We start from the raw sequence: 17,221 nt of genomic DNA, 5'->3' as shown, positions 1-17,221 counted from the left end.
AATCAACCCACTAGTATCAATATATATTTTTTCTTCTTTCCATTCTCGATGCACATAAAGTGATCTTCTATTAGTTGGTTAATAAGTTTGCAACCTTTTATTGCTTGCCCTGAGAAAGAAACTCTTGCATTATTATTTCAAAGAGCATGTTTCATGTGCCATAGAAAATATGAATTGCAAGATATTATGAGTATTATAGAAAAAACTAAAGCTAATATTACTACAAAACAGAAGTGGTGGACACCATAACCGACCTATAAAATTGAGCTTTGAAGTTCTTTAATTGCTTCACTCTTCTGACATAGGTCGACAAAATCCTTGTAAACAATTCCTTCTTTCTGAGCCCAAATTTCAAGGGCTTGATGGGATGAAACAAGAGCCACATAATAACTATGGAATGGATCTGCATGTAACAAGGTATTTCGTATTGCCAGAGCTACTTCCACCTGCACAAAGGAAATGCCTTGGAATGTGGTAGTTGAAAAAATACTGGATGATTTACATAGCTAAAATTTTAAGAATCATCAATACCTTTCCCTAAGAGACATATTCCCCATGTTGAAGCTTAAATAGGTCTCTTTTCCAGTGAATAATCTCAAGGCAGCCATCGAGATGAAATCTCCCTATGTCACCAATATAGAACCATCCCATTCCCCTATTGTCCACTTTCTCCAGCAAGAAACAATGTAGGAATGTAAACCATCTATATAATTATTATTATTATCAAATTAGTTAAGCCCGAGTGTTCAATCACCTTGTAGGACTCATCAATTTGCTTTTCGTTCTTGAAATTGCCTAAAGTTACATGGGGACCACTAATAACTATCTGTCCTCTTGGCATTGGTGACTCTGATGTTAAATACCCACCTCTTTCCCAATCAATCAGATGCAAATGTAAACAAGACTATTCAACACAAAATCAACTTAGAATATTTTATGGTTCTAAAATAATTGGAACTGTCATAAGAAAGTCAATTTTAAGACAACTATGAGATTTATAAGGCAAAAGGAACGATAAAAAAATGCAGAGAAAGTTAGAAAAACCATGGAGGCTACCTCCTGAATGCTACCTCATGGAGGATACCTTCTAAACATGAATTATGTTCACCCTTTTCAGCATGCAACTGATCTGCTAAAACAATATTTACAGGATGTTGCAATGTAGTTGCAGAGGCCATCTTTCTAGTCTCATTTCCATAATGGTACATCAGACCAATGTTCTTACACCTCCATGGAGTTTGTGCTTATTGATGGACATCGACTATGGATTGCAAAACATTTACTCTTTCACCATTTCCATTTAGAGTATTGTTTTCAATCATTGCACTTTGCTGCTTAGAGCCAACCTGACCCACTTTTTCATCAACAATTTGATTATTATTATTATTATTACCATGTTGTGTTGCTCTTAAATCACAAATTGTCTCTTGGTCACCATCAATTGATTTGTTTGAAGATAAATTCCACACACATGAGCTATTTTGTTGCTGAAATACAGGGTTTTCAATGCCTTCAATATTCACATTAGAATCTTGAGTGAAATTACTATCTACAATTTGACAACTGCCATGAAAGGATTGTTTGGCATGAACAAGGTTTATTAGGAACTGATTCATGTTATATAATGTTATTCAGGACTGGGAAATAATTAAATAGGGGAAAAACCAAACAAGTGATTTTTCTAAGGATTATCTACAACAAGGATTGAGCCAAATTTCATAATTGATATTTGTCTTGACAGGGATTTGGGAACTTTACTCTATGTTGTCCCTCCTTCCCTGTGTTGGGAGCAATCCAATTCACCCTACACATCCCACTACCCAGGTTTATTTTACAAGCAAGGATCTCTATAGATAGATCATTTCATGAAGAGCCAAATATGAAATTATAGCCACCTCAGAGATTGAAGAACTACATAAAAAATTCCATTAATATAGTAGTCATTGTCTCTAAAACTAAGCTTCATTAAAAACTCTTGGTAAGGTACAAACCATAGTCATTATTTTGTTGCGTCCATCACCTTCAACAACAATTGCTTGCAATGACCCAAATGGTACACCTACCAACCCATCACCCTAGTGTTCCATCAATATTGTTGCTGATCTAAGATATTGTGGGACTTTCAAACCAGTGATTGGTAGCATAGACACATCTATGATGAAGAGGAAAGAATATTCCAAGAAGGATTAAAATGACTATCCTGTGAAGGCCTAGAAACAAATGATAATAAGCCTTGTCCTTGAGAAGAACCACTACTTCTCCTAGGTGCTTGTGTGAATGGAATATGATGTGATCCCCAAGGAATACTTGGTAGCAAATGTAACATCAAAGAAGAAATATCCCTAGGTCCATTTGGATTTCATTCATTGGAACCCAATTTCCAAATTCATGATTAGTTGCTCTATTCTCTGAACCTGCAACAAACCAAGTATTACTAGGAATACCCATCATCATGTTTCTTGAACTAGCTTCTTCTTTCTGAGAAGATTAACACTCCCTTGCACCACCATTGGAGCTAGAAGCATTGCTAAGTATAGGCGTAGAATAACTTTCATTCCATCCAACTGAATGCAAACTCCTCTTTATACTAGAAGGCACATGAAACATACTAGGTCGGCACTATCATTCCAACAAATATGACAGAGTGAGCACCGCTATCATCTTTTCATCTACATTTGTTTACACAAAACGCAATTTATTTGCTTTATTTTATGTCATTTTATTTATGATAGGCTTTCCATTCACTCGATAGACATACTATTCAAACTATATTATTTTCTGAACCAGAACTTTCCCACCTTCTATTCTCGGTTCATTCCTTTATGGACTCCAACCAAGAATTCCTAGAGTGATAAGTTCCCAAATTTTGACCGATCCTTTTCTAGCCAAGAACTGGGTGGTTTTTGTTAAAAAAATGTTTATTAATTTTGTTAGGATTTGTTAGACTTTTGTAGTCTATTTCTGTTATGAGAGTATGGTGCTCCTACTTTAATGTCTCTAGGCTATTTTATCCTCTCCAAATGATGTTTTCTTCTTAAGATTAAGGAATATATAGCTAACATTCTATTCTTGTATCTCAGCACCTTATAAATCACAAAGACTCTGAGGATGAAAATGGAGGTACAGAGAAGGTTTCACGAACAGTTGGAGGTAAGGGCTATATTTCCCTTTTTTTTATTTCCATTCTTTGTACATGATTTTACTATGTTGTTGTGAAGTATGAACTTAAAAAAGTGACATTGATTTTGAGCCTTTGTTTTTAGCAGGTTCAAAGACACTTGCAAGGTCGTATAGAAGCACAGTGAAAGTACTTGCAGTCAATTCTAGAACAAGCAAGGGAAACTCTTGCAAGTTACAACGTGGGGTCAACTCTACATTTTCTACTTTGACCTTCTCCATGATCCCTGAAATCCTTGGTTTATTTCCAAAATCTCAGATTTCTCATAAACAATCCCAGGATGCAGACTATTATGCATATAGCTTCCTCACTTAAACGATTTTTCTAAGAAGTGTCTTACAGAGAATTTGCAGGTTGTTGGTATAAAACACCCAAGTTCTGCTTATGATAACAAAGTGCAGTTTTATCATTATGAAATCAAGGAAGATATGAGGCTGCAAGAACTGACAGGAGAAGAAAATCTCTCTTTCTTCATCAATGAAGAGGACAACGACCAAGAGGAATATAGATGTACTTCTATCATATCTTCTCTATAGGTATGTTGAAGAATATACATGGACCACGAGAAGGACATATCAGCTATATGAGTCAAGTTGGTCCCTTGTAATGTAACTAGGAAAATGCATGTGGTATCATGAGCTGTAGACATAACTCATTTCAATAAACAATGTTATTCCCCCAACATACACACATGAAGATGTATTAGTTGGATCATGGATGTTGGGCCTGTCTTTCAAACATATTAATGAAAGCCATCTTTGTTTTTCAAAATCAACTCAAGCCTACTGCAATTTCATATTTAGTAACACTATTTTGGCTATGCTAATTACAAAGTGCAAATTAAAGTAGATGCATTGAATCAAGATTACTTCATTACCCCAAAAACAACCCACTTTGTTGCATGATTAACCTTCTTGATCATGCTAGTTGACTAATGAGGTAGAGGAATTCATCAAAAACATGCCAATTGAACTTGATGCCCATGTATGGGTTGCACTACTTGGGCTAAATTTAATATTGTCTTCCAGATATTAGTAACATTATAGAAAAAAGTTCAAATGGATCTAGTTTAAATCATTTGATAGAAGAAGCCAAATTTACTGTCATCCCATTACAATATATGTGGGTAATCTTGCTAAGACACTAACCACTGAGAAAGTGAAAATAATAATAATAATAATAATAATAATAAATTTCTAAGAAGGGAAACATTTTGAATGCTAAAGTCACATGAATAACTAAAATAGGAAAGTTTTGTGGCTATGGATTTGTTTCTTTCTCATCAAAAGCTTATGTCGAGGCAACGATTTCTAGATTCAATAATGTGGTGTCGAAAGTAAAGCCAATAATAGTGAATGTGGCATGAAGAATCAATGATATATGCTAACTTTTGGCAAGAAGAACTAATATACCTAACTATATCAGGTTATTGTCTAGATGATGAAATATGCTCTAGAAAGTTTGCATCATAATCTCATATGAACTTGAACTGAGAGGTTATAAGACTAGGATTATGATGTTTTACACATCAAAATACTACATGACATCACGGCACATGATTCCTTCATTTATTGTTGAATACATTACCCCTCTTTTTAAGGAAAATCATAAAGATGGGTAGGTATTTTCTTTCTATCCCATGCCTGAGTATGAATCATGGAGAGAATCTCCAAGTGGATCAACATCAAGATGGACCATGACGTACTATAAGGATCTTAGTGCAAGTAATTCTAAAGAGGAAAAAGGATAGCATTGCAATCTATATGGAAAATGACATTGTTGAAAAGGACATTGGTAATGGAGTGTATGTAAACAAAATATCACAGGCTTACAACAGAGGCAACCCCATGATTGTCTCAAGGAGCTTGGTTGCAATGTAGATAAAACTGATCAAACAGGTATTCTAGAATAGATCCTTGAGGAAAATATTAAATTGACTTCTGCCAAACCTAGGATTATTTGATGAGGAATGTAATCATGGAACTGAATAACTTTGCTAGGGAATAAAGTGTAACAATATCCATTATATGTGCTTGAATCTAGAATCATATTTTGACTAGAATGGATGTTGATCATATTCTATGTATTTTGAATAGGGTTATATCTATGACAATTATGACACTAAGAAGGATTGTTTTGTTGAGTCGAATGGATAAGCTGTAATATGTGTATGATCTGGAGGAAAATGGGTGTGGACTTGATCCTCCCATACTCTTGTTGTAGATATATAGTGGTAATGATGAGGATGCCATCAAAGAGAATTTTTTAAATTCAAATTTGGAAGAAGAACAAATTTCATATTGGGAAAAATAACATGTAAGTTTCCTAGAAATACTCCCAATCCTATAACAAACTCTATAATGCTTAAAAGGGGGTTTAGTGATGGATTAGGTAATGGTTGCAAAGGAGACAAAATCTCTCCTAGAAATATAAATATTTAGAGAAACTTATTATACCAGGGAATGAATTCTTTCCTAGTAGGGCATGTTCCATTTGGAAGATCTAAGGATATTCCTCTCCATCATACCCATAATCAAAACAAAAGTTTCCATCTTGTGAAAAGGAGTATGCAACAACAATGCTTAAGGAAACTTTGCCTGAAATTCTTTGGGTATATTTTGAGGTTTGATCAAATTATGTCAAAGCAAGGAGCTATCTAGCTGTTAAATCACATTTAAATTATGGGTGTAGAAAAAAACCATAGATTCATCCATGGAAAAATAGATAAAGGAATGTTAGAGATAATCTATTACCAACATTCTATTGTAGATCTTGATGTAAAGGGGAATTGCAATTGAGGCACTAGATTGAGGTAGAATATGAAAATTTGTGAAAGGATCTGGCATGTTCCAAGCAAAATAAGCTAGGGCCTACCCATGTTTTTAAATCATTGAGGGAAGAGTAAGTGTATTAAAACACCTCACATATGCACCCATGTTGATTTTGTGTTGGATTTTGAAGTCTATGTTTGAGATCACTCTCATCCATGTTGTTATGATTGTTTACCTATTGCAAAAAGGACACATCTGTGATGGTAACAGACAACTAGTATTCATATCACAATGTGATTTAGATTTGTAGCCTTGATATGGCTAGTCAACATGGAGGAAGTGAGAAGGCTTCCCAGAATAGAAAACAACTCATACAAGAGTTCTAGAATTTACCGCAACTAGGGGCTTTATAGAGATTCCTCCACATGTTAGAAAAATTTGTTTCCTGGCAACAATTGGAGCCCCTTGATTAGGGTAAGGTATGAGACTACGCCAAGGAACAATACAAAAAGTTCAGGTTCTATTTCCAAGTGAAAGGTTTGTGATTGGAAAATTACGCTCAACAATTTTGTTCTTTCTGAATGATGAAGGAAAATAATAGACATAAATCCCACCTTCTTCATGTGGATGCCATGATGGGTTCAAACTTCACATACAATTTCAAAATAGTTCATCACAAAGAAATGCAATCCAAGTACAAGAAAATAAACTGCAGTGACGTTACATCCAAGCATAGCACTATGAAACCTCCCAATTCCCCATTAAATTATCCATTTTTCATTGGATAATTTAGAATTGATACATAGCACCACCAAATTAACCACATCCACCAATTGTAATCAACATAATGAATTATCCTTGCCTACACTAACAACATTGGAAGGGAAGAGTATTCTTGAGGGACTATTGAGCAAGAAAAAGGAAATATCTTCCTTGTGTTATGTAGGCCAGAGGATGAGAATGCCATCATTACTTGATGGCTTGATGAGTTACCTCAATAGCCATGTCGAGAGGAGATTTTTTAAGTTTGAGAGAAATTGGGTTGGGTTAAGTAAGCTATGAGTCTATAGTTTGATTCATTTGCCCTAGTGGTCTCATAGACCAACTTGGAGATGGAAATTGCACTAGATGCCTACAATTGGGTAGAAATTTGTTTGTATGCAGCAAGTTCTTAAACATCCTTTGATTACAAGACAAGTATCATATTTATGCTTGTAAATAGGCAATTTAATTCTATTTTTGTTTGAGTGAAATGGGTGTGGATTGCCATTAAAGTTTATGCTTGATCATTCTGTTGCATTTATTTAATTGAAAACATGTATACATTTAGTGTTGGTCTTTTCATGCCCTAAAATTGCTAAGTTTACATTCACACTCTATATTTGGGCAATCCATGGAAGGTGATGTGACAAAACAAGTTCCCAACTCTCTCAAGAAACTCTCACTCCCAAGAAACTAGTTTCGAAGCATAGTATTGTGTGTACCTATGAGGTAAGTTGAAAAATAAGAACCTTAACAAGAAAATTTTAAACAAGGAGACTTTTGCTCTGAATTTTTTCTAGCACTCAATAAAATATTTCTTACTAAGAAATCGTCTGTGATATTTAAAAATAATAAATTGTTGTATTAGAACTCAAATTTTAGATCTCCAGGAAGTTTTTATGCCAAACAGAAATAATGCTTGTACCAAAAGACTTGAAAAGACCTCAATGCAGGTGTTGCAATAAGAGTGTTTTTAAGTGAAACAGAGAGTGTGGCTCCTTCCATAAATACATACCAAGGAGATGCTTCAACTAGTGTTGAGTGAAGTAGTACTAATTCTCCCACATAACCAAGCCAAATATATATTGATGAATCAACCAATATTCTAGTAATGCAAGATTCAATAATCAGGTGCCACATGTCTCCACCTGAAAGAAAGATAAAAGTTATCTTAACATTTTTGAAACTTGTCCTCTTTGTATCTATGCAAAAATCACATTATATATGGTGATACATAGCAAGAAAACCACTTGGAGAGAACGAATTAAGAATACAACAAACCAAACAAATATCTAGCTTTTAATTTCAGCAACACTAAAGGGAAAATATAGAGCTTACATATCAGAACACAATAATAGGAGAGACCAAGCAAGAATATCCATATCAGAACATATGAGCATACATAGGAAAAACTAGGGAAGAATATCCAAATAAGACACTTGTTCTGCTTGAGTTATAATTGTTGTTCAGATCATCAAAGCTTACATTCCTGCCATCAAGGCTCTAAACAAGATTTTTTGCTTTGGTAGCAACTTGATTGGCTGCAGAGACTCTATATTAAGGAGGTACTAATAGCCCCTCAAATTGTCCCAAAATATTAAGGCTTGATATTGAGGCTTCTCTCCTTGTACCTAACCCTTTCCTCACTTTATCAAGCTTGTTCATCGTTGCAAAATATCCTATTGCAATGTTCCCTTCAGATTGAAGAATTCTCTCTTCTTCCTCAATGATCTTCATAACTACTAATGGTGTAATGGAAAGAAATATGAACAACTTTGTATATAAATGGGGTACAGGACCCTGAAGGGGATATCTTTATTGTTCATTGAATATGATGAAAACTATATATCGATAGAAGGTACATTATAAACCAAAATAGTAAATAATAAAATTTGCAATTCATTTCAATTAAAATCGAGTAATTATTTCAGATATTTTTTAAAGTATGACCCTCCTCCTTGTGGCAATAAGAGAAATCCATCCTCCTCTTCTTGGAGGATTTAGTTGTGTCACTTGTAGATTCAAGTACATATAAAGTAGAAGCCTTAGAATTTTCTTGGTATATAGAGGGTAGTCCATCCATATTCCTCGAGGTGACTTGATGCTAGATAAATTTGGAAAAAAACATCTTATAAAATAGGTGAAACATATGCCTTGATAAAAAGAGGAATGTTACAAAGGATGAGAGAAAAACTATTGAAAGCGAGAGAAAATTTATAAGGACAACGTTGTTATATCCATAATCATGTTTACCTTGGCCACCAAATGTAACAATAGCAGAGTTCGAGATTTTTCCTTTTGGTAGCATGCCCTCTACTAATTGGAATAACTAGCTTTTGATTAATGTGTTTTGGAAAATAATGTTAGATATGTCTGCTGGTGGCTTTGTTACTGGGTCTGTTTTCTGTGTATTCCCTTTCATGAAATATTAGGGTTACATATACAAGCCTCTTTTTCAATTCAGTATATTCATTCTAGAGGGTTATGATAAGTTGTATAAAATCTGAGTGTTGAAAGTGAATGTGAATTGTGCTAATATGCCCATAGGTTTTTCTCGTTGTTGCAAAATGTATTTGGTTGCATGTTATGAATTTAGTTTGAAGAAGATTGTCCATTTTGTTGTATATTCATCTAAATGCTTGTGTGTTCAATTGGTTTGCCATAATATGTTGGTAGATTGAGAGTATTGTTTCTATTTCATTGTTCAGACAACATCCAAGCACCTTGCAGACAGGAAGAGTACTAAGTTTCCGAAAAAAAAAAAAACATTCTAAAAATGGGAGTTGTGCCTGAAACAATAATAAAGAAAGGCAATTCGTATCTAATGGGGCCAATTGTGCTTGGTTTCTTTGTCTTTGTTGTGATTGGATCATGTAAGTTTTATGTCACTCTGAAATTCATTTTTCCATGGTTATTCTTCTAAGAGAATTATCGGCAAAGACCTAATAGGTCTATTTTTCTAGAATACTTGTTTACTTTTTTGGTGTCAGGGATTGGTGTGCATTTGCAATCTGAAAATTAGCAACGAGTTAGAGCTTCATTTTTGCTTGCAGTAGATCCTGATAATCGTCTACTTTTTTAGTTTCCTTCTTAATCAGTTATTAGCATGTTTGTTTCTTGTAGTAACTTAATATTCAGGTCTATGTACTAAGTTACGAGGAAGGTATCTTTCTCACTGACCTTTTTTTTATGTGTTTGACAACTATTTTTCAAATTATTCGAACAACATCCAGTGGTGGCATGGATTAGAAGTTGTGAATTATTTTTGAAGGTAGATAGATCGAGAGTTATCTATGAATGAGATGTTCACCTCTTATAAGGGAGCGATCTTTCTTTTGTCTATTTCATGTATGTAGACACAAGTATCTAGGACAGTCTTGCTAGTGATACAGTTTGCCAATATTCATGTAGTGAGTAAAAAAAGACCATGGATATATTATTTTGAAGGATGTAAGCCTAAACATGCTTTGCAATAAATAATTCTTCAGAACACAATCTGTGTTCTATTTACCTGGTTCCTCTCAACCAATTATGTTTGTTCATGCTATATTTCTACAAAGCAATTATTACGTAAGTACGGCAAGTCCTTTGATTGATATGTTTTCTTATCTAACATTGGGAAGAAAGTGGTTGCCTATGGATTTTGTCAATCTAAGCAATGGAAAATTAAACTATTATTGCAATTTTGGATTCGACATGGTCAAAGACATCTTATAACACCAGCATGAAATTGTTATGCTGGACTTGGCAAACTATAGTTGTCTTGTCTCCTTTTGTCTTCTCCTATTCAAGAAGACAAGAAAGCACACCATATGCCAAAGCATAAACATCATAAAATCAAATTTCAATTTAAGCTATTGATTACGAAATTTCAAGCTAGCCAAAATGAAACTTTAAAGGAATAAAGAACAGACCCGACAAGTTAACATAATACTCATCAATGGTAGAGAAATCCACCATTCTAAGGTTGGCGAGATCAATTTCAACTCGACCAACTTAAGTAGTGTTCACTGCACCCAATAAATTGTGGAAACCATCCGAAATTTGCGTCCACTCTTGCTACCCTTGGTTTGATGAACAAGGCCTCGCTCTACATAAAAAGTGATCAACCTTAGGGATTCATCCTTCTTCAAACACACTAGATCATAACCATCGTCTTCAGCCAAAATCGGTTTCTCCAAATACTCCCATAAGCCTTTTCTACAGAAAAGGACCTCCATTTGATCAGTCCACAAATGATGGTCGGCCCCATAAGCACAAGAAACAAAAAAATTCCAGTTGCCATCCATAAGACCAATATTTCCCTAAAACCTACAAATGATTGGTTGCAAGAAGAAAAAATGAGAGTGTTTCCCTAAGGGAGGGTATAAACCTATAAGATAACCCCTTATATCTGCTGCAAAATGCCAACAAGTAGCCAAGAAAGGAGAGCACTGATGGAAATGAGGATAAAAAAAACTTTAAAAAAGTTTTTTGTGCAAAAGAGAATGATGAAACCTAGTTTCATACCTAAAATTTACCCTAGCTTCAGACCTAGAAAAACTCTAAAACAATATTGAATAGAGAAAGAAGAGTCCATAGTAGCTTTGATACCATGTTGAGATTATAATATAGTGGATTTATAGTGAAAGATTCAATAAACCCTAATCCAATGCACCAGAAAAATATGACAACACTTCAATAATGAGCACAATATATATGAACCCATACCATCTACTTGAAAGAGAAATTCAACACGAAAAAGGATGATCACTGTCAAAACACAAGTATTCAAGAGAGGGGCACTATAAGTAAGATTACCTCGCCCTCTACTAATTGGAATAACTGGTTTTTGATTATTGTGTTTTGGAAAATAATGTTAGATCTATGTGTTGGTGGCTTTGTTACTGGGTCTGTTTTCTGTGTGTATTCCCTTCCATGAAATATTAGGGTTACATATACAACTCTCTTTTTATGTTCAATATATTACTTTTGGAGGGTTCTGATAAGTTGTATAAAATCTGAGTGTTGAAAGTGAATGTGAATTGTGCTAATATTCCCATAGGTTTTTCTCGTTGCTACAAAAGGCATTTGGTTGCATGTTATGAATTTAGTTTGAAGAAGATTGTCCATTTTGTTGTATATGCATCTAAATTCTTGTGTGTTCAATCGATTTCCCATAATATGCTGGTATATTTAGTGTATTATTCTTGTTTCATTTTTCAGACAAAATCCAGGCACCTTGCAAATAGGAAAATTGCTAGGTTTTAGAAAAACATTCTAAAGAGGGGAGTTGTGCCTGAAACAATAGTAAAGAAAGGCAATTCGTATCCAATTGGGCCAATTGTGCTTGGTTTCTTTGTCTTTGTTGTGATTGGATCATGTAAGTTTTATGTCACTCTAAAATTCATATTTCCATGGTTCTTCTTCTAAGAGAATTATCGGAAAAGACCTAATAGGTTTCTTTTACTAGAATACTTGTTTGTTTTTTTGCTATCAGGGATTGGTGTGCATTTGCAATCTGAAAATTAGAAATGAGTTATAGCTTCATTTTTGCTTGCAATATATCTTGATAATCGTCTAATTTTTAAGTTTCCTTCTTAAATAGTTGTTAGCACGTATGTTTTTTGTAGTAACACTAATATTCAGGTCTATGTACTAGGTTACGAGGAAGGTATCTTTCTCACTGACTTTTATTTTTTTTATGTGTTTGACAACTATTTTTCAAATTATTCAAACAACATCGAGTGGTGGCATGGATTGGAAGTTTTGAACTATTTTTTAAGGTAGATATATCGAGAGTTCTCTATGAATGAGAGGTTCACCTCTTATAGGGGAGCGAGCTTTCCTTTGTCTATTTCTTGTATGTAGACACAAGTCTCTAGGACAGTCTTTCTAGTGATACATTTTTCCAATATTCATGTAGTGAGTAAAAATTACCATGGATGTATCATTTTTAAGGTTGTAAGCCTGAACATGCTTTGCAATAATAATTTGTTAGTACACAATCTGTGTTCTATTTACCTGTTTCCTGTCAACCAATTATATATGTTCATGCCATATTTCTACAAAGCAATTATTATGTAAGTATGGCAAGCCCTTTGATTGATATGTTTTCTTATTAAACATTGGGAAGCAAATTGTTGCCTATGGAGTTTGTCAATCTAAGAAATGGAAAAATAAATTGTTATTGCAATTTTGGATTTGATGTGGTCATAGACATCTTATAACACTAGCATGAAATTGTTATGCTGGACTCGGCAAACTATAGTTGTCTTGTCTCCTTTTGTCTTTTCCTATTAAATAAGACAAGAAAGCACACCATATGTCGAAGCATTAACATCATAAAATAAATTTTTAATTTAAGCTATTGAATACGAAATTTCAAGCTAGCCAAAATGAAACTTTTATGGAATAAAGAATAGACCCGACAAGTTAACATAATACTCATCAATGGTAGAGAAATCCACCATTCTGAGGTTAGTGAGCTCAATTTCATCTCCACCAGCCTAATTAGTGTTCACTACACCCAATAAATTGTGGAAACCATCCTAAATCTGTGTCCACTCTTGCTACCCTTGGTTTGATGAACAAGGCCTCGCTCTACATAAAAAGTGATCAACCTTAGCGCTTCATCCTTCTTCAAACACACTAGATCATAACCATCATCATCTTCAGCCAAAAGTGGTTTCTCCAAATACATCCATAAGCCTTTGATATAGAAAAGGGCCTCCATTTGATCAGCCCACAAATAATAGTCGGACCCATAAGCACATGAAACAAAAAATTTCCATTTGTCATCCATAAGACCAATGTTGCCCTAAAACCTACAAATGATTCGCTGCAAGAAGAGAAAATGAGAGTGTTTCCCTAAGTGGGGGCACAAACCTGCAGGGTAACCCCTTATATCTGCTACAAATTGCCAACAAACAACCAAGAAAGGAGGGCATTGGTGGAAATGAGGATAAAAAAAAATTAAAACAAGCTTGTTGTGCAAAAGGGAATGATGAAACCTAGTTTCATACCTAAAATTCACCCTAGATTCAAACCTGGAACAACTCTGAAACAATATTGAATAGAGAAAGAAGAGTCCACAATAGCTCTGATACCATGTTGATATTATAAGATAATGGCTTTACAGTGAAAGATTCAATAAACCCTAATCCAATGCAATAGAAAAATATGACAACACTTCAATAATGAGCACAATATATATGAACCCATACCATATGCTTGAAAGAGAAATTCAACATGAAAAAGGATGATCACTGTCAAAACACAAGTATTCAAGAGAGGGGCACTATAAGTAAGATTACCTCGCCCTCTACTAATTGGAATAACTATCTTTTGATTAATGTGTTTTGAAAAATAATGTTAGCTCTGTGTGCTGGTGTCTTTGTTACTGGGTCTATTTTTTGTGTGTATTCCCTTCCATGAAATATTAGGGTTACATATACAAGTCTCTTTTTCAGTTTAGTATATTCCTTTTGGAGGATTCTGATAAGTTGCATAAAATCTGAGTGTTGAAAGTGAATGTGAATTGTGCTAATATGCCCATAGGTTTTTCTCGTTGCTACAAAATGTATTTGGCCGCATGTTATGAATTTAGTCTGAAGAAGATTGTCCATTTTGTTGTTTATGCATCTAAATGCTTCTGTGTTCAATCGATTTCCCATAATATGTTGGTAGATTGAGTTTATTGTTCCTGTTTCATTGTTCAGAAAACATCCAGGCACCTTATAGAGAGGAAAAGTGCTAAGTTTCATAAAAACATTCTAAAGAGGGGAGTTGTGCCTGAAACAACAGTAAAGAAAGGCAATCCGTATCCAATGAGGCCAATTGTGCTTGGTTTCTTTGTCTTTGTTGTGATTGGATCATGTAAGTTTTATGTCACTCTGAAATTCATTTTTCCATGGTTCTTCTTCTAAGAGAATTATCAGCAAAGACCTAATAGTTTTATTTTACTAGAATACTTGTTTGCTTTTTTGGTGTCAGGGATTGGTGTGCATTTGCAATCTGAAAATTAGAAATGAGTTAGAGCTTCATTTTTGCTTGCAGAAGATCCTAATAATCGTCTAATTTTTAAGTTTCCTTCTTAATCAGTTGTTATCACATCTGTTTCTTGCAGTAACATTAATATTGAGGTCTATGTACTAGGTTACGAGGAAGGTATCTTTCTCACTGACTTTTATTTTTTATATGTGTTTGAAAACTATTTTTCAAATTATTCGAACAACATCCAGTGGTGGCATGGATTGGAAGTTTTGAACTATTTTTTAAGGTAGATAGATCGAGAGTTCTCTATGAATGAGAGGTTCACCTCTTATAGGGGAGCGAGCTTTCTTTTGTCTATTTCTTGTATGTAGACACAAGTCTCTAGGATAATCTTGCTAGTGATACATTTTTCCAATATTCATGTAGTCAGTAAAAAAGACCATGGATGTATTATTTTGAAGGTTGTAAACCTGAACATGCTTTGCAATAAATAATTCTTTAGAACACAATATGTGTTCTATTTACCTTGTTCCTGTCAACCAATTATGTATGTTCATGCTATATTTCTACAAAGCAATTATTACATAAGTACGACAAGTCCTTTGATTGATATGTTTTCTTATCTAACATTGGGAAGCATGTTGTTGCCTATGGATTTTGTCAATCTAAGCAATGGAAAAATAAACTATTATTGCAATTTTGGATTCGACATGGTCATAGACATCTTATAACACTAGCATGAAATTGTTATGTTGGACTTAGAAAACTAGATTTGTCTTGTCTCCTTTTGTCTTTTCAAAGCACACCATATGCCAAAGCATTAACGTCATAAAATCAAATTTCAATTTAAGTTATTGATTATGAAATTTCAAGCTAGCCAAAATGAAATTTTTATGGAATAAAGAACAGATCCAACAAGTTAACATAATACTCATCAATGGTAGAGAAATCCACCATTCTGAGGTTGGCAAGCTCATTGAATTTCAACTCCACCAACTTAAGTAATGTTCATTGCACCCAATAAATTTTGGAAACCATCCTAAATTTGTGTCCACTCTTGCTATCCTTGGTTTGATGAACAAGGCCTCTCTCTACATAAAATGTGATCAACCCTAGGGCTTCATCCTTCTTCAAACACACTAGATCACAACCATCATCATCTTCAGCCAAAAGTGGTTTGTCCAAATACATCCATAAGCCTTTGCTACAAAAAAGGGCATCCATTTTATCAGCCCACAAATGATAGTTGGCCCCATAAGCACAGGAAACAATAATTTTCTAGTTGCCATCCATAAGACCAGTACTGCCCTAAAAACTGCAAATGATTGGCTGCAAGAAGAAAAAAATAGTGTTTCCCTGAGGGAGGGAACATACCTGCAAGATAACCCCTTATATCTACTGCAAAATGCCAGCAAACAGCCAAGAAAGGAGGGCACTGGTGGAAATGAGGATAAAAAACCTTTAAAAGAAATTGTTGTGCAAAAGAGAATGATGAAACGTAGTTTCATATCAAAAATTTACCCTAGCTTCAGACCTGGAACAACTCTGAAACAATATTGAATATAGAAAGAAGAGTCCATGGTAGCTATGATACCATGTTGAGATTATAAGATAGTGGATTTACAATGAAAGATTCAATAAACCCTAATCCAATGCAACAGAAAAATATGACAACACTTCAATAATGAGCACAATATATATGAACCCATACCATCTTCTTGAAAGAGAAATTCAATATGAAAAAGGATAATCATTGCCAACACACAAGTATTCAAGAGAGGGGCGCTATAAGTAAGATTATCCCTAGGTCTTTTATCAAATAAAAATTGGAGTGATTAATTTACAAATGAGGAGGATGGTGTACACTGTATATATACAATATTACACCTAAACCTCCATTCAGGTTTAGAGTGCTAGCCCCCAGATGATGAGATGACTAGGCCAACATAGTCAAACATTGATAACTGACAAGTACAATAAGGTGGGTTAATTATCAATATGTAGGCTCAATAAAGACACCAAGATCTCAAATAGAGGGTTGAAACATGGCATCAAGTGTATATTAGCCATAATCTCAACTGCAATAAGTGTGCCCTCACTGTTGTTGTACAAATCTGCTGATGTACCTTATCACTGAATGCGCCCTACTACTCCAGAGAAGATTGTCAGAGCTAAACAAGGTAAAAATTTAACAAAATCAATTTGATTATATTATATTTTCTTCCACTTCAAGCCATTCTAACTCTCCAGGATTTATGAACATAATGTTTGGGAACTTTGAAGGGTTGTCCTGCAGCCAATCACTTAACAGGTGCTTCAGATGCTCCACCTCCCACGATTGAACTTGTTGACCCTCAAAATGTCTTCTGGTGAGGCTTGGGTTTTGAAAGTCAAATCGCACATAAACATTTCTAATAACCATTCAAAGATCCTTTTGCTTTGCAGCTTAAAAATTGTTTATAATCTCCATGTGTAATAGGGAAAGTTGGATATTTTTTCATAGAAGTGAAGATTGCACTAGCCTTTTATCTTCAAT

General features: G+C 34.4%; 1 pseudogene; it reads left to right on the top strand.

Moving 5' to 3' along the window:
- Window positions 1-9,080: 9,080 nt before the first annotated feature.
- On the top strand, window positions 9,081-9,960 carry LOC149179853 (uncharacterized; annotated as a pseudogene).
- The last annotated feature ends 7,261 nt before the right edge of the window (window positions 9,961-17,221 follow it).

This window comes from Pinus tabuliformis, chromosome 3_2, assembly GCF_031772625.1.
Source record: "Pinus tabuliformis cultivar Carrire ecotype Pingquan chromosome 3_2, CPIR1, whole genome shotgun sequence".
Lineage (NCBI taxonomy): Eukaryota > Viridiplantae > Streptophyta > Pinopsida > Pinales > Pinaceae > Pinus > Pinus tabuliformis.
The sequence above is the reverse complement of the archived record's forward strand: the minus strand, read 5'-3'. Positions and strand labels throughout refer to the sequence as shown.